The following is a 22100-nucleotide window of genomic DNA, read 5'->3' on the forward strand; positions in this document are numbered from 1 at the left end:
AGGATCAAAAGTTCATCATTCTTGGCTACATAGAGGAGGCCTGCTTGGACTACGTGAGACTGTCTCAAAATAAAAAAAAGTTAAATAAGACGTAAAATGTTTTTCATTGGAAAAAAACAGTTCAAAGCACAAAATACAAATTATATGTGATTTTTAGCACATATGTGTATGTGCCATGTGTGTTTAGGTGCCCTCAGAAGCCAGAAGAAGGCTTCAGATCACCTGGAGCTGGAGTTGTAGGTGTGTGTAAGCTGCCCAATGTAGTGTTTGGAACTGCACTTAGATCCTCTAGAAGAGCAGCAAATACTCTTAACCACTGAGCCTTCTCTCCAGCTCCAAGAATACAGATGCTGTTGGTACATGCTTTCATTGTGTGTGTGTGTGTCTGTAGATTGTGATACCTATTCTTGGTTGTCAAATTGAACTACAATCCAAAAATGGTGAGTGATTATTTCTGCTTGGTTCGAACTGGGTGAATCCACTCCTAGTCAGGACTTTTGAGGAAGGAAGACACACACCACCTTTAATTGGGGCATGCAAGTCTATACAAGGACGTGGAAGAAGGAAGCTTTTACTTTTTGCCAAGTTTCTGGCACATCCATTTCTTCACTGGCATTGAAGCCTACTTCTTTGGGGTTCCAGCATACACTGAACACCAGCCAAGTCATCCAGCCTTGTGGACTGAGAAACTACTAGACGTTCTATTCACAGCAAGCCCTTGTTGGATTAGCTGGAGCACTGCCTGTAAGTCATTCAGTAAGCCCCCTTTATGTATATAGAGAGATCCATTCTCTAAGTTCTGTTACTCTAGAGAACCCTGACTAATGCATGGATCGTGCTTAAAAATATGTAATTAGATCTTCATATTGCATCACTGAATAGAAGTACCAATCTACTGTTGTATATTCATTTCTGGTGTTTGTATTGGGATTCTTTAGAGGAACAGAACCAACAGAAAGAATGTGTTACAAAAGCGACTTATTAAATTGTATCACACCACATCGGCAGAGGCGTGCATCAGTGGTCACAGGCATACTGGGGAGGCTGGGGCCTGGCTCAGTCTGGCTCCATGAGGCTTGATGTTCCAGCTATCCCAGTCTGCTGCTGGAAGTCTGAGGGGCCACAGAAGACGGTTCCTGTGTTATCGAAGGATGGTGGTGGCAGCTCAGAAAGCCACTATACCTGGGCAGCTGCCAGAAAGCGCCACTCATCCGGGGGAGGGGCTTCCCTCAGTCCTTCCAGGAAATACCCTGTCTTATTTGATTCTAGATCCAGTCAGTTGGCAACTAAGATCACTGCGATTTGGCTCTGAGTCTAATCTGGTCTGGATTATGTTCAGTGGGTTATTAATTGGTCTTTATTTTGTTGTCAAAACCATTTTTCATAATGTTGCAAGAGTAACTTTTTACTTTCTTCCTGAGACAAGGTATCCCTGGTACTGTGTATCTCTGGCTGTCCTGGAACTCACTCTGTAGACCAGGCTGGCCTGGAACTCAGAGATCCCTTTGCCTCTGCCTTCTGAGCGCTGGGACTAAAGGTGTGTGCCACCAACGCCCGGCTGACCTTTTTTTTAAAATTAGTTTTCTTTCCTTAAAATATATTTTACCATATTTTTCCTGCCCTCAAATTTTCAGAACCTCTCTACTTACCTACCCACCCAACTTCTCTCTCTCAAAAAATGTCAAAACAATAAGAAAAAGTACACACACACCAGAACAAAAAGCCATGGTGTCCATTTCATGTTGGCAAACAATTCCTCGGCATGGAGCCTACTCTGGGGTGTGTTTGATATACCCAGAAATCCTCAGTTGGAGAAAACTGACTTCCCTCCCCCTCAGGGTTAGAGATGGGCCTCTGTGTCCACTTTTCCCTCTCTGTGCTCGGGCTGCGTCTGATTGAACCTGCGCATGCCTCGTGTGTGCTGCCGCGATCCCTACGAGTTCAGATTGAGCCTGCGCGCGCCTTGTGCACAGTAGGCTGTTAGGAGCATCTCTCGTGTGTACGCACCATGCCAATAGCATCCTTCTAGTTGTGATATTACTAAATAAATCCTCGGTGGGGGGGAGTCTCCCCATTTAAGAACTGTTGACCTGCTGGGACGTACGTAAGCTGTGGGGCTGAGCGATTGGCCCGCGCGAATGCACTGATGGTCCCATGAGACCAGCCGTCTAACCCCTTGCTCAACACCTATCTTAGCTGCTTTTCCTGGTACTGACAAAATAACCGTGACGAAAACAACTGTCGGGGCCCTCCAGCTAATCTGGGTTCATACCTGAGAAGGGAAGTTTGAATTGAGAAAAGGAATAGGCAAGAGAGTTGGGAGGGCACCAGGAATACCAGGATCACCCCAGTTTATTGTTTAAAGTCTTTTTATATCCCCATCGAAAGAGGGGAAGAAGACCTCCTCACCAAGATACAAAAAACAAGCAGGCACTGTTACCTTTTCAATAGCCAAAACATCAAGTAACCATATCCTGCGTTAAGTATTCTGTTGTTTGGGCAGGACATGCAGGGACCACATCGTAGCCCAAACATCCTGTTGCATTCACATCTTAGGTCAGACAGCCCATCGTCAAAGTAAGACACACAATAGCCACACTTTGGGCCAAACATCTGCTGTGTCACCAGGGAGGACAAGGGCAGGCACTTAGGGGAGAAAGCGACATTTCATTGCCATATATGTACAAACAGTAAAGGAGCGTATGAAGACTCGGGATATTATCAGCTGATAAGAAAATACACATTGGGGCCTGGAGAGACGTCTCAGTGGTTAAGAGCTCTCACTGCTCCTGTAGAAGATCTGGGTTTAATTCCCAGCACCATGACAGGCAGCTGAGAACTCCAGGGAATCTGACATCTCTGGCCTCCTCTGACACACAATTATAAACCTTTCAGTTTTAATTTTTGTTTTGCAATGGGCTCTCTATGTAGTGCTGGTGGCTATCCTAGAACTCTCTGTGTAGACCAGTCCGGCCTTGAACTCACCGAAACCCTCCTATCCACCATACCCAGCCCATCGGGGTTATCTGCAAGCTCCTTTATAACTTCGCACCAGAGCACTTTAGCAAGCTTTCTTGGTCTATCTTTGGATTGCCAGCCCCCAAATATTGACATGGAAACATTCTATTAATTGAAAGGTTGGCCATTAGCTTAGGCTTGTCCTACTAGCTCTTATAACTTAAATTAACCTGCTCTTATTAATCACCTTCTGCCACATGGCTCAGTTACCTCTACTCTGACCCATGTGTCCAATCTCTTTAGTGTCTCCCTGACTTCTCACTGACATAACTGGCAAGCCTAGATTCCTCCTCCTCTTCTCTCTTCCCAGAAATCCCGCCTGTCCTCTCCTGCCTAGCTATTGGCCATTCAGCTCTTTATTAAACCAATCATAAGGCACCTTGGCAAAGACATGTCTTCATAATGTACAAAAAAATTATCCCGCAGAGTGCACTTTAAACACCTCTTTGTCGGGAGTATTGCCTGGCCTGAGTAACTTCCTGGCACTTTTCTGAAAGCCCCCATGACTCTGTAACTCAGATTCTGCATGTCTGATAAGAAGCAAACTGAGGAGGACAAATTCAACTTGTCCCATGGCTTGATGAGATAGTCACAGTGGTGTCAGTGTGTTGTTGCTGACATCTGGGCACATCAGAAATGGATTTTCACACTTGAATGCTTGCTTTCTTATAGGCAAAATACATTTTTTTCCTTCCTTTTTCTCTTGGTGTTATCAATTTTCACCGCAAGGAGTTTGAGTACAAGAGATTTAAAACAGTATCTGTTTGGCAGCTGACAATTTAAATGAAAGGATTCAAAATGTCTCTTTAGCCATGCCTAACTCAATCTCACCTGGAATCTCAAAGCACTTCCCTCCCTAGTCAAATCTCTATCTGGTTTTTGTACATGTGTTCAGGTTTCTATTGATGTGAAGAGGCAGCAGGACCATGACAACTCCTATAGAGGAAAACATTTAATTGGGGTGACTCGGTTACAATTCAGAGGTTCAGTCCATTATGATCATGACTGGGAGCCCCCACAGTGACACACTTCCTCCAACAAAACCACACCTCCTAATAGTGCCACTCCCTATGAGATTATAGGGGCCAGTTACATTCAAACTACCACATTGTGGTTTTTGTTGTTGTTGTTTTAACACAGTGCTGGGTCTTCTAAAGTCCATTGTTTATACAATGACTGAAGTTCTCTTGAAAAACCTCTTCATGGCTTTAGAAAAGTAACAAGACAGGGTCTTGGGGGCTGGAGAGATGGCTCAGAGGTTAAGAGCACTGCATGTTCTTCCAGAAGTCCTGAGTTCAGTTCCCAGCAACCACATGGTGGCTCACAGCCATCTATAATGAGATCTGATGCCTTCTCCTGGCATATAAGCATGTACACAGATAAAAAACTGTATGCATAATTCATAAATATTAAAAAAAGACAGGGTCTCACTATGTAACCTTGATTGGCCTAGAATTCTCTATGTAGATCAGGCTGTTCTTAAACTTGTGTCTGCCTCCAGAGTGCTGGGGTTAAAGGTGTGAACCCATCCCCAACTCTATGGACTCCAGAGTGCTAGGGTTAAAGGTGTGAACCCCTTTCCAGCTATATGGACTCCAGAGTGCTGGGGTTAAAGGTGTGAACCCATCCCCCACTCTACAGACTTTTGTGCCTCTTCTCATCTCATCAGCCCCTTCCATTTTTGAATAAACAGTCTTAGTTTCTATTATCATCAAACAGAGCTCTGTGGACTGAGGGGTTATCCTCCAGAGTCACCACCATCCCCTCCTCAGTGTCACCACCATCCCCTCCTACACACACACACACACACACACACACACACATACACACACACACACACACACACACACACACTTCCTTTTGGTTCAGGGTTTCGATCCCAGGGTGGCCTCTAATTCACTGCACAGGTGAGGATGAGCTTACACTCTGATCCCCCTGCCTCCACCTCATAAATGCTAGCACCATAGGCCTAAGCCTGTACACCTAGTTTTATGCAGGGTGAGGAATCCAACTCAGGGCCTCCTGCATGCTCAGCTGTCTCCTCAGGCCCAGCAAAACCATTCTGAAACAGTCTTTCGACAGTCTTCTGATTTATTGTGAGACCTCAGATATTTCATTTGTAAATATTTCCTCAAACAAAACTATGTATTTCTCCAAAAGATACTCTTTAATTTCATGCATGCATACATACATACTTACATATCCTAAGTACATAAACACAACTTGTTCAACAACTTAAGAAAAAGAACCCATCACTATGACAGAGACCAGGGTGTTGGGTATATGGGAGGACTTAGAGGGAGGAGAGGGAAGGGGGAGTGATATGATCTCTAAAACTCTAAGAACTAAAAGCACACTCTTACCGGGCGGTGGTGGCACATGCCTTTAATCCCAGCACTTGGGAGGCAGAGGTAGGCAGATCTCTGTGAGTTTGAGGCCTGGCTGGTCTGCCAGCCTCCAAAACAATACAGAGAAACCCTGTCTGGTAACAATAAAATAAACAAATAAAATAAAAGCACACTCTTTAAAACTATACAGCTTAGTGTATCTAGAAAGACGGTTCCGCAGGTAAGAGTTCATGCTGCTCTTAGAGAAGACCTGAGTTCGATTTCTAGCACCCACATCAGGCGCTCACAACTGTCTCTACCTCCAGCTCCACGGCATCCGCTGTCCTTTTCTGGCCTTTTTACACCTTCTTTGCTTTGTTTTGCCTCGGTTGTGGTGATAGGGTTGACCTGAGGCTTTGGGCAGGGCAGCGCTGCTTCTCTGAGCTGTATCCAAGGCCTCTGTCTTACTTTGCTGTTGGGGGGGGTCATCTTACTTTGTCGTGGGGAGGGTCCCTTCCCTGTGAGCCTGGAAGTCCAAACTGTCCTGCAGCTTCAGCAATCTCAGGCATGCTCAGCATCAGAGGTGGGCCCTCCTCCGCACTCGCATCCATTTAAAGGAACACTGCAGCTGTTTGTCTGTCCACACGACTAGGACTTTCTCCACATCTGTGTTTCTTTTCCTTTCTTTCTGTTTTCAAGACAGGGTCTTGTTACATAGCCCAGATCTGTGGGAACACCAGACCTTGAGCAGAGACCCACTTCCCCTTCTGCCTGGGAGTAGGCAGCTGTAAGACAATGTTTAGTAAAAACATGTTTACTAAAAACGATACAGTAAGTTCCTGGCCACTTCCCCTTCTGCCTGGGAATAGGCAGCTGTAAGACAATGTTTAGTAAAAACATGTTTACTAAAAATGATACAATAAGTTCCTGGGAAAGGCCTTCCCACAAAAACCGCCCTGACCTCAACCTTGTCCAAAGACTAACCGCACCTTCAAAAACCCACACACATCCACCTCTGGGTCAGAGCAGAACCAGCGAGGGTAGAGGAGAGAGCAGAAGCTTCTCTGGTGGGAGCTTTTCTTAGGAGGTTTTCTTGAACCTTTTTGGAGCCTGTTTAAAGTTCTCTTTATATCATTGAACGAGTCTCGGTGTTTTCAATACCCGACACCCTCCGCACGTTCTCGGACACAGGCCGCGCAGCAGACGGAACAATTGGAGGTCCCACCGAGATCGTGAAAGCGAGGTAAGTGGACGGGGTTAAGAAACTATGGGGAATAGTTCCGGGAAGCTAGAATCATTACAGTATCAACTAAAAAAGTTACTTAAAGAACATGGGACTGCAGTCAAGTCTAAAACCCTAGAAGGCTTTCTAAAATCGATCGAACGAGCCAGTCCATGGTTCATTACTGGGGGAAGCTTAAATATTCCAGATTGGGAGGAGGTTCGCCGTGATCTTCATAGACTTTTACGAAAAGAGGGATCTGAGTCCTTGCCCCCTACGACATTCTCCTTATGGAGATTAGTGAGGGGAGCACTTTTGACAGATAAGGTTCGTCACCGCCAGGTAGTTCAGGACACAAAAGAGGCTTTTTAGAGTTACAAGAGACTGAGACTCAAGCCTCCTTGAGTTCAGGGGCAGAGAGTGATGATGAAGAGACCGTGATTGAAACTAGAGGCTCCATTGTTAGTGAGGATGAGGAGGAGTCTCTTAGTAACAACAAAAAACGGGTAGACATCTCCGGGCACGACCCAAAAGAAGGACTCCGGTCAGAATCGGTTATATCCTTCTCTATCAGACCTAGAAAATGGAAGTAGCTCAGACTCAGACTCGTCACAGTCTGAAAAGGAACGGTTACTTGCTGAGATCACGGCCCTTAAAAAAGAACTAAAAAAGATTCTAATTAAGGAAAGACAGGACAGGGAGAGAAACCCTTCCCCATACTCTGAAAAAAGGGACTCCTCCTATGAGATAACCCAGTCCTTCTTGGACCTGGAGGGAAGACCCAGAGGAGGGGTCCAATGCTGCCCGGTGGTGGCCCCGGTAATGGAAGTTCCAGACCCGAACAATTCTCGACAGGTCATTCGGCGCCATGACCCTTTAAGTTTCAAAGATATAAAACAACTGAAAGAGGCAACTTTAAATTATGGAGCACAGGCTCCCTTTACACTTTCCTTAATGGAATCTTTTGCGTCTCTTAATTTGACACCTGGCGATTGGCAGCAGCTTTGCAGAGCAGCTCTGTCGGGGGGAGATTATTTGATTTGGAGAGGTGAGTTTCAGGAAAGATGCAGCCAGACAGCCCAAAGGAATGCACAGGCCGGACAGCCCCAGAGAAATGTGGAGATGCTTACCGGAAGTGGTCAATACGCCACCATTCAGCAGCAAATGCAATATGACATCGCAGTCTATGCCCAAGTGGCAGCAGCGGCCCAAGGGGCTTGGAAAGCATTGCCTTCCAAGGAAGGAGGAGATCATCTGTCCAAAGTCCTTCAAGGACCTTCCGAACCTTTTCAAGACTTCGTAGACCGTCTCAGTCAGGTAGCAGAAAGAATATTTGGGGGCATTGGGCCTGCGATGCCAGTCATAAAGCAGATGGCATTTGAAAATGCAAATAAATATTGTAAGGAAGCCCTTCGCCCCTATCGCAATAAAAGTCTAAATGACTATATCTGGATCTGTAGGGACATTGATGGAAACTTCATCCAGGGCCAAGTGTTAGCTGCTGCCATTCGGCCCCAAGTGGGGAAAGAAAGACCTACTCTGGGAGGGAGAAAAACATGTTTCAGCTGCGGTAGGGAGGGACACTTCCGTAGAGAGTGCCCTCAAAATAGTACTACGGGTCTCAAGAGACCTGGTTTATGCCCCGTTGTCGAAGGGGATATCATTGGGCCAATAACTGCTACTCTAAAACTGACAGGGAGGGAAATTTCCTTTCTGCTAATAATAATCAGGGAAACGGGAGGAGGGCCCCGCCCCAGGGCCCCAAAACCAATGTGTACGGGGCAATGACCCCTGCTCTGGGCAGTGGCAGGACTCATTTTCTCCCCCAGAGCAACCCCTTCATATCTCAGACCTCCTTAGAGCCACCTCGGGAGTGCAGGATTGGACCTCGCTCCCTCTGCCCGGGCAATCCTAACACCGGAAATGGGGATCCAGGCCCTCCCTACTGGGGTGCATGGGCCATTGCCCCCAGGCACGGTTGGACTACTCTTGGGACGGTCCAGTACTATTCTTCGAGGCATCCAGGTACACCCCGGTGTTATAGACCAGGATAGTGAGGGGGAGATTAAAATAATGACATCAGTGGGCAGTGGGGTTGTTGCCATCCCTGCAGGAGAACGGATTGCTCAGTTACTCCTTCTCCCTACAGCTCCTTGTGAGGCTAGAAAAATTAAAGAGAAAAGGGGCAACCAAGGTTTTGGAAGTACCGGCCCGGCAGCATTTTGGGTAGCCACTATGGAGAACCGCCCCCAGCTTACATTAAAGATAGAAGGCAAGTCCTTTAGGGGCGTCTTAGATTCTGGGGCAGATTTCTCTGTCCTCTCAGATAAATTCTGGCCCCCGCCTGGCCGAAAGAGGAAGGAACAGTGACCCTCCAGGGAATAGGACAGGCTGTGCCCCAAAAAGCCTCAGAATCTTAAAGTGGCAAGACTCTGAAGGCCACACAGGGCTTTTCCAGCCATATGTTTTGCCTGGCCTCCCTATTAACCTCTGGGGACGGGACCTCATGCAAGAAATGGGAGTGGTCCTCACCACCCAGGCACCCAAGTCCAAAAGCAGGGGCCCCCAGATGACGCAAGGGAGGGGCTGGAGCCCGGGGAGGGAACTAGGTAAACTAGAACAGGGAGAGGTTTGCCCTGTGGCATCCCTCCCTTTGGAGACCAGGGCCCCAGGGGATAGGAAGGGTTTTGGTCATTTTTGAGGGAACCTGAGAGATCTAAAAGGCTGGCCAGTAAGGCTATGCGGATGTGTTAAAAAGGGGTACCAAGCTAGGGGTACCTGATTAAATCTCCAGGCCTTCGCCTGACACCAAGGTCAGGAAAGTAAGGGGACCCTGAGAGATTGCCCTCAGATGGGGGGTGGATTGGATTAAATCTCCAGGCCTTCACCTGACACCAAGGTCAGGAAAGAAAGGGGAACCTGAGAGATCACCCTCAGTTGGAGGATGGATTAAAAGTGAGTAAATTGAAAATTGGTAACGGTTAATAAAGGAGGTACTGGTATTAAGTAAAAGAAAAAGAAAAAGACAAAGGTATATGGAATGGAAAATTTTGTTTATATTTAAGTTCTATTTTGTGAGTCATCTCCAAAAACTTTTGGCCAAAAGCCTGGCCTCTCCACCTTGCATCTACAGAGTTACAAGGAGTAGGTATGGCTGTATCCCATGACTGTAGCTCAAATGGAGGAATGATAAAAACATATAGGAGTTTTTAACCTTTTTAGTTCAAGGATTGACTGGAGTTGTTCTTTTACGTAGATTTCAATTAAGGGAGCTTCATTGCAACAGACTAATCATGACCTAGGGAAAAAGGATGACTGAAAGATGCATGTATGTTCTGAATGTATGGTGTGGCCACACCGGTATGTATGAAATGTGATTGTTAATGTGTGAGTGTGAACTGCTTATATGATTAAAAGGATACTTAAATCCCTTCAAAAATAGTTCAGAAGCTACCTAGATTGCTTTATATATAGCCAAAAGGAACATCCAGCCAGTCTGTTAATGTTTTAACAGAAAAATTTAAGATGCAAATGAGGCCTTGTCAGCTAGTGAGAGCTCTACAGGTTAGATTGGGAAAGACTGCTCAAATAATCTAAGTAGTAATCCCAATTCTAGATAGTCAACCAAGGAGGGTAGACAAATCCTTCTACTGTTATGGTCCAGCTTCAACAGTTCAAAAAAAATTTTTTTTAGAAAATAAAAAAGGGGGAATAATGTCCCCAGTCCCCACATGACTCATCAAATAATACACTCCTCATTTAAAAATTTTATAATGTGAACGCCAGTGAGCTTCAGACAGATTCTGGCATGATGGAACTTGAGCAACCATTGCTCAGGTCAAATGGAGACATCCATGCACTAGACAGTGGAGAAGACCCTAATTTGGGGTCGAGGGCATGTTTGTGTTTTCTTGCAGGAAAAGAATAAAGCTTTGGCAACTGTCAGACCATTTAGTGAGATGCATGGAGCAGAGAAAAACTGGACCTGAGACCATGGGAGCCTACCTAAGCCAGTTTGAGTGAGATCTCCTAAATCAATGTTCCTGACCATTGATGTCATCGAATCTACAGCCCAAGAAAGAAAGAAAACAGTCGGTTCAAGATTTCCAGTTTCTCAACAGACCTGCTGCATCAACCTTCCGGACCCATGAGTTTTCATCGTAAAGCCAACAGAGAAAAAAGGACCCATTTAAAGCATTTGGACATTGGTATGGACTATGATGAGTGGCAAAAGCCTCTTTTCAGTATTTGAACAGGACATGGTCACTTGATGGTTCCTGTTTCTGGAATCACGACTAGGCCAGTGTATTTTTCTGGAGAAATGCAACTTGTCCTAATGTGACAACTATTGTTCATATTTTTCATAATGCTACATGTGTAACATCAATGATTGTACCTAATGTATCTGTGCAAGTGCACTTTCTAAATGCTTTCCTGAGCAGATCTTGAAACGATTGGAAACTTTATCAAATTGTAAATGTAAATCACATGCGGGTTACCCTTGTAAGAGACGAAGGCTGGTAGAATGTTATGGCCCAGATCTGGTGATGGGTATGGTAATGGAGAGGCGCTATGTCAATGGGGGTCCTGGAAATGGTGGCAGTGGCGGTAGGCATTCTGGCTTTATGCCGAGCTCAAACGTGCCTTGTTCCAGAGACAAGAGATCCGTAACCAAGTATTGCTTAGCTTAGCCCATGGCAATCCCGATAGCCATGAAGGTTGGTTACAGATGATTTAAGGTTGGGGTATCTCCGATGACGGGCAACCTGTGGGGAAGACCCTTCCCACCTAAAACAGGGGTTCAAGGTCCCCCAAAGACGGGAAAGGGAGGGTGACCCTACTTGACCTAAGCCAGGAGTGCCTCATTTGAAAATAAAAAGGGGTGAATTGTGGGAACACCAGACCTTGAGCAGAGACCCACTTCCCCTTCTGCCTGGGAGTAGGCAGCTGTAAGACAATGTTTAGTAAAAACATGTTTACTAAAAACGATACAGTAAGTTCCTGGCCACTTCCCCTTCTGCCTGGGAATAGGCAGCTGTAAGACAATGTTTAGTAAAAACATGTTTACTAAAAATGATACAATAAGTTCCTGGGAAAGGCCTTCCCACAAAAACCGCCCTGACCTCGACCTTGTCCAAAGACTAACCGCACCTTCAAAAACCCACACACATCCACCTCTGGGTCAGAGCAGAACCAGCGAGGGTAGAGGAGAGAGCAGAAGCTTCTCTGGTGGGAGCTTTTCTTAGGAGGTTTTCTTGAACCTTTTTGGAGCCTGTTTAAAGTTCTCTTTATATCATTGAACGAGTCTCGGTGTTTTCAATACCCGACACCCTCCGCACGTTCTCGGACACAGGCCGCGCAGCAGACGGAACACAGATCGACCTTGAACTCACGGTTGCCCAACCTACCTAAAGAACTTTTCCTTCATATTTTCCACTTGGCTAAATGTTTGGCTTAAGGGGCCCAGCTTTTGGGCTGTCTCGGCTTTTAGCATACCTTCCTCATAAAGTCATAATCATCTGTATATTTTGTAGTTCGTTTTGTGGAGGTTTTTTTTGTTTGCGTTTTTCTTGAGATATGTCACTGGAGCCCAGAATGTGTGAACCTACAAGTGTCTCCCTGCCTCAGCCTACAGAAAGCTGGGATTATGGGTGCAATGCCTGGCACCTAATTTTGGTGTAAACTAAGAAACATGCAAGTCTTTTTTTTTTCGTCTGAACAGTTAGAGGCCGTTGTGGGGTTGTTAATGAACTATATCCTAATATTGTGTTGCAAGTAGTAGGGTAGTCCACAGAGAGAAAAAGAGGCAGAGAAATAACTGGCCAGTGGGCAGATAAGATACACACAGAGCTTAGTCTGCTGTCTTTCCTAGGCACGATTTGTGATGCCTCTAAATGACTGCAGCAGTGATGTCAGAGACCCCTGGTGGACAGGTCACCGTGAGAGACACAATGACAACACCTGTGATGCCGGGAGAGCAATCAGAATGTGACAGAGACAGCCAGCCTCCGGCCTGTAAGCAGTGACCTATCCGCCAAGCACAGAATGAGGTCGGCCCACACCAGGACTGTACGGTGGACGTCTCTCCATTCTTCCCTTCTCTTCAGGCAGATGCACATTAACAATGTGGCCTTGGATCAATAAGGCTTAGGTGGGTCCCGCGCCTAGGATGGCATAAACACCTTCCTGTCACAGCGGGCAGCAGGGACTCTTTCACACGAGTGACCTCTTAGATCATCCGCTAAGCTGATCTCTTTTCCACAAGGACTGATCTATTACCTGGTTGTTACTTGCCTGTGAGTTATAGCATTTTCTTATTTATTTATTTATTTTATGCTCATGGCTGTTTTGCCTGCATGCATATGTCCGTGTGAGGTGTCAGAAGCCCCGGAACTGCAGTTACAGACAGCTGCGAGCTGCCGGTGGGTGCTGGAAATTGAAGCCAGGTTCTCTGAAAGAGTAGCCAGGGCTCTTAACCATTGAGCCACCTCTCCAGTCCCCAATTATAGCATTTTCGTGGGCACAGGAATGTCCCAGTTGGCTGTATTGCGAAGCTGCCCTTTACTCTGCCTTTCCTCAGAGTAAAGTTGGGAAGGACAGACACCTGAAAGAAGCCACCCCAAAGCCATCGCCTAAACAACCAGCTAAGACAGTCGGCAGATGCCAAGATAGACTCACGGTCACCAAACGCCTTCTTCAGGAACTTCACGATTCTGTCAGGGTAGATGCAGACCTGCAATGAACTTGCCTCGAATTCACCGGCAGCGTTTGCTTGGCACAGCGGTCTGGCAGGAAGGACAGAGAACAGAGAAACGCTCCCGCGGTTCTTTGCATTTTTCTGTGTAATCGTTCCCTGCTAAACACCATTTATCATTTATCCTGGGTCTGGTGAAATAGTTACATCTTGGCCTTCAGCACAGAGCCTGGCACAGGGTGAGCTCTTGCGACCCCCGGGAAGGGACCCCCGACCCGCGGGGGTGAGGTGATGAGGGTCACTACTAATTTAGTGGGCCTTCACGAGCAGATCCGATCTGGAAAGTGAACTTCAAGAGGTTAATGGAAACAGGCTCAAGACAACGTTCGCTGATCAAGAGCCTTTATTTTTTGGGGCGCGCTGGAATTTATAGAGGAAGGACCTCAGGGGGTGGTACAAGCATGTCAATCAAGTCTCAATTCAAATATACACCAAATACGGTAAAGACAAAGCTGTAATTTTCCATCAGTCATTAGTTACATTCCACAAATGCTTGTCAGTGTAAGTCAGGTGCAAGAATTAGGGAGGGGTAGGAAGTGTACAGCAGAACGCTATAATCTTGTTAACAAAGACAATTGCTCTGTAAGGGTATTTCCCCTGGCTAGGTGGGTGGGCTGCCCTGTGTAAATTTAACTTTAATGGTTAGCCTTTTCCTTTGTCTCAAGGGCATGTGTGCTCGCAGTCACATAGGCGGAAGGCCAAGAAACGGTTGACAGACTCCATTTTGTTCAAGGTTCTAGCAGTCCCCAACAAGCTCTTATTTCGCTGTTGTATTATTTGGAGTCCATGCCGTCCTCCCTCTTCCCCGCTTTCTTTCTTTCCAGTGCTGGGAAGGGGAACATCCATTCTTGCTCCCGAGGACCAGCTACTCTGGGGTTGGAGGTGTCAGAGCGGCCACCAGCCCTGGGAACTTCATTTCAGATTCTGTGCAATTTTGCTGGGTCAGCATAGCCCAGCAAACTGGTAGCTGCTGGGAGATTGAGGTCATGTTCTAATTGCCATGCACAGCCCAAAGTCTCCCCTGGCAGTAAGGAGCAGAGGGCAGCCTGAGCTCTGTTCCCCAGCTCTCCTGATGATGTACGCCAGAACTCAAACGCCTGCACTGATAAGGGCACTCAGTTCTGGATATGTAAGGGCTTTTTAAAAAAATCAATTAAAGATTATTATCCAGGCCAAGGTAGACTTTCTGCATTTACACCTCTGTTCAGTTCACCTTGTAGATAGGAGGATTTGGATCTATCAGAGGCTTCACATCAACCCTTGTCCCATGCAGATGGCTCCTTGTCCCAAATATCTCTGGTTTTGGTGTTTCTAGCTTCCTGATAGACATTTCCACCTGGATTTCCAACTATGAACACCTGTTCCCGACTTCTTCTATCTGTGTGTTTTCATCTATGTGTGTATGCAGCAACCAAGAGTGAGGGACTTGGGGGCTGACTGCTGGATTCAAACCCTTGCTGTGCTACTCACTCACTAGGTATGCAGACTTGAAGTTATTTGACTTCTGGAGGCCTTAATTATACAATCTGTATAATGGGATAATGATTATATATCCTTCATCCAGTTGTAAACATTTGGATCTATGCCTAGCACATAGACACTGTTTGTTTAATTAGTTGGGTTATATTGGGCTTCACACGACAGAATATCAGTCAAGAGTGTGCCGGAGAGGATGTGGAGAAAGAGGAACGCTTCTCCATTGCTGGTGGGAGTGCAAACTCGTACAGTCACTTTGGAAATCAGTATGTGGTTCCTCCTGAAAATGGAAACCAGTCTACCTCAAGATCCAGCAATTCCACTCTTAGGCATATACTCAAAAGATGCACACTCATACAACAAGGGCATCTGCTCCACTATGTTCATAGCAGCATTATTTGTAATAGCCAGAACCTGGAAGCAACCTAGATGCTCCTCAACTGAAGAGTGGATAGAGAAAATGTGGTACATTTACACAATGGAGTACTACTCAGTGGAAAAACTAATGGAATCTTGAAATTTGCAGGCAAATGGGTGGAACTAGAAGACACCATCCTGAGTGAGGTAACCCAGTCACAAAAAGACAAACGTGGTATGTACTCACTCATATATGGATTGTAGACATGGAGCAGGGGAGTGCCAGCCTACACTCCACACCTCCAGAGAAGCTAGATAACAAGGAGGGCTATAAGAGAGACACACATGGTCCCCCAATGAAGGGGGAAGGGACAAGAGAGACCCTGAACAAATGGGGGGCATGGGGGGAGGGAGGTAGCAGAAAGAGGAGGGGAGAAGGGAAGCGGTGAGGAGAACCTGAGGGATCAGGAAGATTGGGTGGGGAGAGGAATAGAGGAGGGCAAGAAAAGAGACACATCAATAGAGGGAGCCACTATAGGTTTAAAGAGAAATCTGACACTAGGGAATTGTACAGAGATCCACAAGGATGATCCCAACTAGGACTCTAAGCAATAGTGGAGAGGCTACCTTAAATGCCCTTCCCCGATAATGAGAATGATGACTACCTTATATGCCATCCTAGAGCCTTCATCCAGTAGCTGATGGAAGCAGAAGCAGAGACCCACAGCTAAACACTGAGCTAAACTCCTGGAATCCAGTTTCAGAGAGGGAGGATTGATGAACAAAGGGGTCAAGACCATGCTGGGAAAACCCACAAAAATAGCTGACCTGAGTAAGTGGGAACTCATGGACCCCAGTCTGACAGCTGGGGAACCAACATAGAACCAAACCAGGCCCCCTGAACGTGGATGTCAGCTAGGAGCACTGGGCAGTCTATGGGGCCTCTGGCAGTGGAACCAGGATGTCTCCCTAGTGCAGGAATGGACTTCCGGGGGCCCATTACCCATGGAGGGATACTCTCTTAGCGTAGACACAGAGGGAGGACATAGGCCCTGCCCCAAATGACTTGACAGATTTTGATGATCTCTCATGGAAGACCTCACTCTCCCTGGGGAGTGCATGGGGGATGGGATGGGGAGGGACCAATGGGGGGCATGGAAGGATGGGAGGGAGAGGGAACTGGGATTGTTATGTAAAGTAAGATTGTTTCCAATGTAAATAAAATAAAATAAAAGAGTAGTGACTCATGCCTTTAATTCCAGCACTAGGAAGAAGAGGCAGGTGGATCCATGTGAGTTCGGGTCTATACAGTAAGTTCCAGTACACAGAGAAACCCTGTCTGTAACAAACAAAAAGAAAAGTAACCTGGATTTTATTTTTTTAATTTATTTTTTATTTTTATTTTTTGGTTTTTTATGAGACAGAGTTTCTCTGTATTGTTTTGGAGGCTGTCGGTCCAGCCCGGCCTTGAACTCACAGAGATCCGCCTGCCTCTGCCTCCCGAGTGCTGGGATTAAAGGCGTGCGCCACCACTGCCCGGCATAACCTGGATTTTAAAAAGTATAAAATTGCTCAACATATATAGAATTCTGGAGATAGTGAACTTTTAATCTGAAGCAGTAGTTTAGTATTGCCAAAGGATCGATTAAATTATGTATTATTAATATTTTAAAATTAGGGTACAAAGTAGTGGGCTTCATTATGACCTTCTTCCCGCCCTCCCTCCCTCCCTCCTTCCTTCCATCCTTCCTTCCTAAGACAGGGTTTCACTGCCATGTGGTGATGGAACTCATCTTTAATCCCAGATCTAAGAGGCAGAGGCAGAGGCAGGCAAATCTCTGTTAGTTCCAGACCAGTCTGGTCACAGGACAACCGAGAGATACACAGAGAAACCCCGTCTCAAAAAACACACAAACAAAAATAAATAAATAAGACAGAGTATCTCTATGTAGCCTTGGCTGGCCTAGAATTCACAGAGATCCGCCTGCCTCTGCCTCCTCAGTGCTGGGATTAAAGGTGTGCGCCACCACCACGCCCAGCATTTTTATGCATTTTTAAAATTAAGTATAACTTCTTTGACAATTTCATACTTGCATCTGATTGCAACTTCCTGTCTGCTCTTAGCCCCTTCTCACCATTGTTAACCTCCATCTCCTCCTACAATTCCCCCCTGCCACTTTCACACCTTTTAAAAAGTTGCATGCCCCAGGCCGTGGTGGCGCACACCTTTAATCCCAGCACTCCAGAGGCAGAGGCAGGCGGATCTCCATGAGTTTGAGGCCAGCCTGGTCTACAGAGTGAGTTCCAGGGCAACCTCCAAAGCAATACAGAGAAACCCTGTCTTGAAAAACCAAAAAAAAACCCCAAAAAGTTGCATGCATGTATGTATGTATGTATGTATGTATGTATGTATGTATGTATGTACGCATGCATGCATGTATCCACCTGTGTGGGTGTGCACATGTGGAGGTCAGAGGACAACTCTCTGGAAGAGTCCATTCCCTCCTTCTGCCATGTGGTGGCTGGGGATCAAGTTCAGGTCTTCAGCTTGGTAGCAAGCACAGCCTTAGTCAAGGTTTCCGTTGCTGTGATGAAACATCATGACCAAGGCAACTTGGGGAGGACAGGGTTCGTTTAGTTTATGAGTTTACATCACAGTTCATCACTGAAGGAAGTCAGGACAGGAACTCAAACAGGGCTGGAACCTGGAGACAAGAGAGGCCATGGAGGGGCGCTGCTTGCTGGCTTGCTCCTCACGCTTTCTTTTCTTTTCTTTCTCCTTCTTTCTTTCTTTCTTTCTTTTCTTTTCTTTTTTTGGTTTGTGTTTTGAATCACAGTTTCTCTGTAAAACAGTCCTGGCTATCTTGGAACTCGTTTTATAGACCAGACTGGCTTTGAACTCACAGAGAAGCTCCTGCCTCTGCCTCCTTAGTGCTGGGATTAAAGGCGTGCGCTGCCACTGCCCAGCTCAACCTGCTTTCTTATAGAATCTATGCCCACCAGCCTAGGGATGGCACACCCCCACAATGACTGAGTCCTCCTGTATCATTAACTAAGAAAATGCCCACAGGCTTGGCTGCAGCCTGCTTTCATGGAGGCACTTTCTCCATTGGGGTTCCCTCCTGTCAGATGACTCTAGCTGGTGTCAGGTTGGCATAACAGTCACCAGCACAAGCACCTTGTCTTTCAATTTTGCTTTTCAACCCACTGAGTTTAACCAAGGCTGTCGTGTGAGTACAGTCACCCGCCGGGGCGGAGGGGACCCACCAGAGGCTTTATTACCAAAGACAGTCGCTCTCCTTTCCTTAGAAGCCATCAAGACACGGTTACCCTCCCCGGGGAGGGGTCGGGCCCTCATGAGAGCATCTCCATCCATGACTGATTGTTGATAGACCCAGGCTTACACGACCCAATGTTGACAGCCACAGCTGCCGTGAGTTACAATGGCCGTATCATACCCAGGAGGTAGCGTTTCCCAGCTTTCTTCCCCGTCATTCGGCTCTTACACGATTTCCGTCCTGTCTTCCACAATGCTCTCTGAGCCTTGGAAGGATGCTCCAGGGCTGTACACTCAGTGCTCACTTTCGCGTAGCACCAAGTGCAGCCCGACTCTCTGCTTTCACCGTTGACGGCAAAGGAAGCTCCTCTGATCAAGCCCAAAGCAACTCTTGTGTTTGGTCTGAAGGCAAATATTTAGAGGGCACTTTGACGCCATGCCCATGTAGCCAAGTAACTTCTTCCCTAGGGACCGTGGCGGCCTCCTCAATTATGGGCCTCTGACCAGATTTACAGATTCCCTCTGGTGGAGGAGGGCTCAAATTCAGGCCGAAAGCAGTTGGTAACCCCCATAGTGGTCATGCCAACATTATACCAGTGGGCACACCTCGTCTGGTAAGTTAGTATTTCAGTACTGCGATCCATCACTGGGCAAGATTGTTCATGACCGTTCTCGTTCAGCTGCCTTCATAGAACCTTCTAGAAGCTAGCCATCAGGGAGGGATCTTCCAGTTCAGTTCCAGATTGATTTCTTTTCTTCTTGTTTTTTTTGTTTTGTTTTGTTTTGTTTTGTTTTTGTTTTTGTTTTTTCCGAGACAGGGTTTCTCTGTATTGTTTTAGAGGCTGTTCTGGAACTTGCTCTGTAGACCAGGCTGGCCTTGAAGTCACAGAGATCCGCCTGCCTCTGCCTCCCGAGTGCTGGGATTAAAGGCGTGCAGCACCCACGCCCGGCTTTTCCTGCAAATTTTATAATTTCAGTTTTCTTTACAGCTAAATAAAAGTTCATTGTGTAAATTCATATGTTGATGGACATCAGGCTGAATCCATTTCCTAATCATTGTGACTAGAGCAGCAATGAGCATAGATGAGCATCCTGTCTGTAGTGGGTTACAGACCCTTTACATATAAGCCCAACCTTTTGGAGAAACTGTCACACCGATTTTTGTAGACGCAGCATCAACCTGTGTTCCCGCCAATAGTGAGCAAGGGCTCCCCTCCATACATCCTTGCCATCGTGTCTTGTGATTCGTTTTCTTGATGATAGCCATTCTGACAGGGGTGGGATGGAGTCATAAAGTGGTTTTACTTTGCATTTCGCTGATGGCCGATGATGTTGAACACTTTTGTTTTTTTGGTTTTTTTTTTTTTTTTCGAGACAGGGTTTCTCTGTATTGTCTTGGAAGCTGTCCTGGAACTCGCTTTGTAGACCAGGTTGGCCTTGAACTCACAGAGATCCACCCGTCTCTGCCTCCCGAGTGCTGGGATTAAAGGCATGCGCCACCAACGCCCGGCGATGTTGAACACTTTAAAAAAATGTTTATTAGCTATTTGTCTTAGTCAGTGCCCTGTTGCTGTGAAAAGATTCCACAACTATGTCAGTTCTTAAAAAGGAAAACATTTAACTGGGGTTGGCTTACTGGTTCACAAGTTTAGACCATTATTGTCATGTCTAGATGCGTGTAGGCAGACATGGTACTGGAGAGGGGGCCAAGAGTTCTACATCTGGGTTAGCAGGAGCAGGAAGAGAGAGACACACACTAAACCTGGCTTGAGTGAGCATTTGAAACCCCAAAGCTTATCTCCATCGAAATACTTCATCCAACAAGACCACACCTCTTGTTAGTTAGTGCCACTCTCTGGTGACCAAGCATTCAAATCTCTGAGCCTATTGAGACCAGCATTCCTATTCAACCCCCACACCATTCATTTGTATTTCTTCTTCATCTTTTCTTCCTCCCTCCCTCCCTCCCTTCCTTCTTTTTTTTTCTTTCTTTCTCTTTTTCATTTTTCGAGACAGGGTTTCTCTGTGGCTTTGGAGGCTGTCCTGGAACTTGCTCTGTAGACCAGGCTGGCCTCAAACTCAGAGATCTGCCAGTCCCTGTTTCCGGGTTGCTGGGAGTAAAGGCGTGCGTCACCACACCTGGCTTCTGTAGGTCTTCTTTTGAGACGCAGTTCAGTTCAATGGCCTATGCTTTAATTTTTTTTCAAGGAGTTTATTTCTTTGAAATTAAAAAAACTTATTAATATTTTAAAAAATAAATCACCAATTCCAACCCCACTCTCATCCCTTCAGTTCCTTCCTTATCCTCCACCACTATTCTCTCCCAAGTTCATGTACTTTTTTTCCCTAAACCCACTGAGTCTGCTTGGTGCTGGCCGTATGTACCTGGATGTAAGGCCATCTCCTGTAGTACAGGGAGCCTCTGAGGGGGCTGCATTCTTTTTTTGGAGGTGGGGGTTGAGTCAGGGTTTCTCTGTGGCTTTGGAGGCTGTCTTGGAAGTAGCTCTTGTAGACCAGGCTGACCTAGAACTCACAGCCTGCCTCTGCCTCCTGAGTGCTGGGATTAAAGGCATGCGCCACCACTGCCCCCAGTGGGGGCTGCATTCTTGAATAAAACTGACTCCCCCCCTACCAGCAACTGCCAGTTGCCAATAGCTCTTCAGCTAGGGGTGGTACTGCATGCTGCCCTCCCCATCTGTCCTGGATTTTTGTCTGGCTTGATCTTGTGCCGCGTTTGCTCAGCAGTCACAGCCCGCTCGCTCGCTGTGAGTTCGTGTGTGCAGCAGAAAGCACCGCTCACTGTAGTCACCCAGCAATGAAGAGGCTGCAACAGCCCTTCTGCCTCCTCTTCTGAGACGAGCCGTCTGTGCGGTTCCTTCCGTTAACATAGGAAGAGGTGAACTCAGTTGGGGATCGCCTCCATGGCACTCGCCTGGGGGCATTGTCTTGGTTCTTGACTGATGTTAGAGGGTCCAGGGCCAGGCACCCTGTGGGTGGTTCCACCCCTGGCAGACGATCATGGATTGCATAAGAAAGCATGCTTAGTAATAGTAAGAAACGAGCCAGTCAGGGTGTCCCCTGTGACCTCTGCATCATCTGTATCTAGGTTTCTGTCTCGTCTTCCCTAATGAGGGTGGCCTGGGCTTCCCTGGTGAGGGACTGTGGCCTGGGCTTCCCTGATGAAGGGACTGTAACCTGGATGACAGACTGTAGCCTCAGCTTCCCTGATGATGAACTGTAACCTGCAAGTCCAATAAACCCTTCCCTTACCCAGATTGGTTTGGGTCAGTGTTTTTATCACAGCAACAGTAAAAAAAATGTGTAAGCAAAAAAGAAGACAGGGTGTGATATAGCTATTCCAATTAGCACTGAGCCCTTGGTAGTCTCCTACTCCCTTCATGCTGGCCCGTTGTGGGTCTCTGCATTAATTGTCATCTACAGCAAGAAGAAACGTCTCTAATGAAGGCTGGGGTGTGGTGCCATAGCTCATGGGGCAGAAAGATAAGCACTCAGGGGCAGGTTTCATGCTGTGCCCATTTAGCAAGATGTTAGGTTCTAATTGGATCCCTTCTAGAGGCTATGGCCTGCTCAGTTACAGGTTCTTGGCTCAGGTAGTGATACCAGTCATGATTTTCATCTTATGGAGGAGGCCTTAAGTCCAGCTGAAGG

Source organism: Mesocricetus auratus, unplaced genomic scaffold (assembly GCF_017639785.1).
Source record: "Mesocricetus auratus isolate SY011 unplaced genomic scaffold, BCM_Maur_2.0 Super-Scaffold_100013, whole genome shotgun sequence".
Lineage (NCBI taxonomy): Eukaryota > Metazoa > Chordata > Mammalia > Rodentia > Cricetidae > Mesocricetus > Mesocricetus auratus.